The sequence below is a fragment of the Rana temporaria genome, chromosome 1 (assembly GCF_905171775.1).
Source record: "Rana temporaria chromosome 1, aRanTem1.1, whole genome shotgun sequence".
Taxonomy (NCBI): Eukaryota; Metazoa; Chordata; class Amphibia; order Anura; family Ranidae; genus Rana; species Rana temporaria.
In genome coordinates this window covers 657,388,163-657,394,162 of record NC_053489.1, presented here as the reverse complement: position 1 = coordinate 657,394,162, position 6,000 = coordinate 657,388,163, and positions in this window count along the sequence as shown.

The following is a 6,000-nucleotide window of genomic DNA, read 5'->3' as shown; positions in this document are numbered from 1 at the left end:
CTTTTGCCTGGCTGAATTCTCTTCTGGTTCCTGATCCTGTTTGCTGCCTCTGACTATGCTGATCTCTTAATTCCTATTTTACTGGCTTGTTCTGACTACCTACTCTGGTTACCGAACCCTGGCTATGTTTCGACTCTTTTTTCTTGTGGTACGCATATTTGTATAAAGGGGTACCGTTTTTTTTTTTAATAAACTTTTTAAACGGTACTGCACTATATGAATTTTATTTCCTCATATGGGATTGCGGTTTGACTCAGCAAGTGAAAGCAAGTGGTGGAGAGTGTAACATTCACAAGACAGTTGTAGATGATAATTCCATGCTGATTTTATTTCACATTTTGGTGAGTGCATCCCTAAAAGGGGAGAATATCCCCCCATGTGGTGACTACCCCCTGGTGAAAGGAGCACATATTAAGGAATAATATGATCAACTACATCTCGTTTACCTGCACTATTATTGTTTCCTATATGCACATATAGAGGTCTTTCAAACAGTGGTTTGAGAGTGGCGCTGCTACAGTATTATACTGAACTCTGGGACTGTTAAGAGTTTTTTTTATTACTGTTTGTGTTATGTTTCGACTACGTTTGCACTGTTTGTACCATTTTACCATTTTATTAAAGTGTGATTTTTACTGCTCTTCTGTCTCAGTCTGATTCATGGTTCCTGACAGATCCTTGAGAAAGATGTCAGGCTCTATAGGTTGCAAGAGTTAAAGCCTGGCATTTTGGGGGACCAAAGGAAGTTGATGATGGCCCTGAAACATGAGGAAGGGCTTTTGGTGGTCTTGAACCTCTCTGGGGCAAGATCCAAGACTGTATGGCAGAACCATGGCAAATGGTGTTGCATTTTTTTTGGATTCATCTCTATGTACATGAAGTCGTGAGGAAAGCAGGCCCATTATTTAGCTTAAAGCGGAGCTCCACCCTCAAATCAAACTCTGCATCAGCACTTTTAAAAAAATGTCATTAGCCGAGTAAAAAATAAATAAAACATTTTACATACCTTAAAACGGTTGTTGCTAGGCAGACTTACTAATCTGCCTTCTTCCTGCGCCGCGGTTGTTTTCCACTGTAGCCTACACCGCACAGACTCCTGGGAATGTTGTGTCATCCCCCCTCCTAGTCACTTCCACCTCTCAGTATAACAGTAGTAGCAGTTTCTCACTTCTCGCTTCTCAATCTTCTTTAAATGAGCCGAATTCGCGGCACCCGCGGATAACCCCCCCGCTTCTCAATATTTTTCAAATGAGCCGAATTCGCGGCACCCGCGAATTACCCCCCCCCCCCCCCCCCGGCTTCTCAATATTTTTTAAATGAGCCGAATTCGCGGCACCCGGGTTGGTATATGATGGGGCAAATTTGGTGGTGCCCCTAACCCTTCACTGTACCTGGAGATAAACGTAATCATCAAACAAGAACAAGTTGCGGAGTAAAAGTAAATCCAGGGTTTTCCTTTATGTAAGACAGGAGATTAACTACATGGTTTGTTGATTTGTTAAGATGCTCACTTTCTCAGTCAGGGGGCATCTACTAGAAATGGTAGGTCTACTGGGGGGGGGGCATGTAATTCTATGTATATTAATACAGAATCCCAAAGAAGCAGCCTGTGACCACAAAACATGTTGACCATGTAATATGTGGCAATGGGATGCAATTATGTGAAAATAATATTTTCCTGTTGCATGATACACAATGAATTCTGTCTTTTTACTTTTTGATTGTTTTCGTTCTGTTTTGAATAAATGAAGATTTTAATAATTTGGGTTGTTTTCAATACCAATGACCAATAGACCATGCAGCTTTGTTCTTTCTTTTTTTCATAAAAAATGTATTTATTGAAAATCTGAACAACAATCATACAGAGCATGGTACAGAAATTGAGCAATACAGAGAAACAAGAAAATATTCTATATCCACAGGTAGTATCAAAAGGGGAATAACCATTGTCTGTAGACCTAAACGGTGAACAGTTGGAGGTATACTGTTTTTTATATGTCATACCTCATTATAATATAAGTGGTATGAACTTATCATATCTACAGGTATAGTGAAGTTATTAATGCATGTGTTGACTCTTAATGTGGATTGTGTCAATTAAGAGTATCAGAATATCTTAAAGCCTATAGGGCACATTATAAAGAGATAAAAAAAGGGGGGGAAACGCATAGCAGAACTAAGCAGGAAGTCTAAAGCCTCGTACACACGATCAGTCCATCCGATGACAACGGTCTGAAGGACCGTTGTCATCGGTTAACCGAACGAGGCTAATTGGTGGTCCGTCGCGCCCACACACCATCGGTTAAATAACCGATCGTGTCAGAACGTGGTGACGTAAAACACAACGACGTGCTGAAAAAAATTACGTTTAATGCTTCCAAGCATGCGTCGACTTGATTCTGAGCATGCGTGGATTTTTAACCGATGGTCATGCCTACTAACGATCGGTTTTGACCGATCGGTTAGGAATCTATTGGTTACATTTAAAGCAAGTTGGCTTTTTTTTAACCGATGGTTAAAGTGGAAGTTCACCCTTCTATACAACATTCTTCTAAACAAACAGGCTCAGTCAGTCAAAAACGATTCCGCAATAAAAAAAATATTGAAACGCTTCCATACCTGTGTTTCATGTATATCAACCAGGCACTTCCTGGTCTATGTGCAGCGGGGCTGGGCGTGTCGCTCTGTCCTTCCTTTGCCGCAATGCTTCCTGGGTTTACAGCGTCACGCTGCCCAGGAAAGCATTCACAAGCCCCGAACTCCAATTCGCGAGTTATTTTCGCTCGTCACATGACTCATGAAGCCAGTCATGTGACGAGGGCGGGTACAATAGCGCCATTTTCAATACTGGATTCGCCGCATCCCAGAAGAAACTGACGTTGGGCTTCAGACTGCCCTGAGCTAAGATGGAAACGTCCATCTCTGTGTAATTATTATTTTTTGAGAATTCTGAATGCTGGCGCCTAGATGCCTGGGACGGGTGAGTGCATTGTTGCATATGTACACAGCGGGAGAAAGGATTTTTTTTTTAAAAAAGAATTTCGGTGGAACAACCCCTTTAAATAACCTATGGGGCCCACAGACGATCAGTTTTGACCGATGAAAACGGTCCATCAGACCGTTGTCCTCTGTTTAACCTATCGTGTGTACGAGGCCTAAGGGACTAATTTTCTTCCAGAGGGCGATCATTTGTAATATTGAGGTAATGTTGAAGTGTGTATACCAGGACAATTTTTTTTTTCGGACAGAGGGACTAAAATGTGTTGGTGTAAAATGGGATCTATCTAGGAGGTGTTGGAAAGTGGTGCATAGGTTATGCACCTTTCAGAAAGTTAAAACAAAGCGTATAGGGGCCGGGTCTCTGTATGTCCGGCAAGAGATTGATGAAGAGAAAGGGGACTTGCACCCATACACAATCAATAATAGAAAATTGATTACTTCGAAAATTTGTTAATATCCCTTGACTGATTTTTCTGTAACAGTGTACATTAGATAATAGGCATATGCAGGTTCTTTTATATTGTTCTACATGTATAATAACTAATTTGTCAGGGAATTTGTAAACATAATCGTTGCAGACTTAGTTATGTTCGTTATTTTATACCTATATTTCCTCTGCTCAAGTTTGGCAACTGGGAGGTGATCTATCTCTTTACATACTTTTTTTATAACAAAAAGATAGGTATTGGGATTTTAAGTAACTTCAGACTCTAGATTTTCAACAGAAAAGTTACCAATGTTATCCCAATCACATAAATCCCAACAGCCTTTCAAACATTTATAATCTTGATGTAAAAGGAATGGACATTCAGAAATATATTAAATAGTAAACCATTTTGTTTCAAATGCATAACCTTTAGGTTATTTTTCTTCTTTTATTTTATTGTATAACACGCACCCTAACATCAAGACGGAAGTTTCAGGAAAAAAACCTTCCACAGCCCCCTGCGTATAACACGCAGGCACAGTTTAGCCTCTATTTTTAAGGTAAAAATGTGAGTTTTATACGCCAATAAATACAGTATTTAATTATGTGAAATGTATCTCTGTTTCTGCTAGGGCAGAATGTAAGCCCTTTCTGTTATACTTGGATTTCTGGTTGCAATAAATCTGTTGCTACATCTTTTTTTTGTATCTGTTACAAATTGGTCTATCTAATTTGAGATAGTCCTTGTTCTGTGGTAGAGAACAGGGATCCTTTATATGTAAAACTTTAAATAATGACCTCACAGTCTCTCTTTAACAATTTTTTTTTAAACTAGAACCTGGATAACTGTAAAAACAAGCAAGAGGTTCTAACCTCTAAGCAGGGAAGTGATTCCTCCTGGTGGTTGTAGTGCTACAGCCACTAAATAAATGGCTTCCAGCTGCAGTAGAAGCCAGAGGTCCAGTGCAGGTGTACAGGCCAATTTAGGTAGTCCATTTGGCAATCTTGAACAACTACAGTAGTGTTTGGCTCAAACTGGAAGCTAATCCCTAGTTTATTCAATTTATCTTTACGATACCAATATCTCAACATGTGCCAATCTTGTTCATGCACATATTCAGTGAATCCAAAAATTTGGAGTTTGCTGATTGACCATTCTCTAAAAATGAATTTACCTTCTATTTTGATTATATCACTATTATCCACCTTAAAGCTGAACTCCAGGAATTAAGCCACTTTGATAAAGTTGACAGCATTTTGTGAGTTAATTCCAACAAGCTGCATGCCACCTCTTTGACTTATCTCTTTAAATTACACACTGACAGTTTTATGGACCTTCAGAAGATTACATATCAATATAGTTCCAGAGCTCTGGTATTGGACCTTCTGGTCTCAGCTGCTTCCCCCTGCAGAGCCTCATGCAGCTGCTCTGCTTTCCCCACTCCTCTGCTACCCATTTACAGAAGCCTTTGTATTTTGAGTACTCTTTCCCAAAATACCCAGTCTTCTATGAATGGACAGCAGAGGGTAGGGGTGGGCAGAGATGCTGCTTCTCAGAGCCTTAGAGTGTAGTGATAACTATCCTACAGCTGCACCATAAAACTGTCAGATCTAAATTAAAGAGACAAGTCCATGAGGTTGCATGCACCTTGTTGATCTGGATTTCTTAAAACAATGTAAATAGTTATTTGAACTGTGCTCAGACACCACAAGCTCTTATGAAATTTTGTATTTGCCCCTGATAAGTACAATAATATTGCTGTTCCCGACTCTGTATCCCAAAACTCATATTATTTTATACAGTAGTATCTATTTCAATAATCAAGTATTCATGGTAACCTCTAATCTAGGAATAAGCAAATACATCCAATACACTGGATCGGTAAAGCGGCTATATGATGTTTTTTTATTCGCCAGTTTTGCACGTTTGTGTGTAAGTAGGTTTTATCTTTTTATATTAAACCGTTTTGTACGTTACTACACTATGATCCGGTCTCCTTTATTGCATATGGTGTGTGGATTGGCTGCTTGATACGGCTATTGAGAAATACATCCACGTTGTGACTCCATGATCCTGGATTTATCCCGTTGTGGATTTCGCTTTGGTTGCTGTTTACCTGTGATCTGGAATTCGTTTATTGCTGGTATTAAAGGGTCACTAAAGGAAAACATTTTTTTAGCTGAAATGACTGTTTACAGGACATAGAGACATAATAGTTAACTGATTCCTTTTAAAAATGATTAAAAATAGATAAAAAAAACAATCATATAATGTGCCTGCAGTGTAGTTTCGTTTTTGCTGTTGTTTGCTGGTTCTCTGATGTACAGAGAGCCACTAGAGGGCAGTCAGCCAATAGAGAGCAGTGATACTTTGTCTAAAACTCCTCAGCACCAATCCAGTTTCGTTTTACACACAGCTCCTTGATTAGTGACCACCGTGAGAAATCTCCCAGTACTGTGGTTATCAGTAAACAGGCAACCAGGAAGTGTCCAGAACAGAGAGAGATTTACAGCAACATGAAAGCAAAAACGAACAATGAGGACATGAAACCAGGACTGCAGTAAGGTAAAGG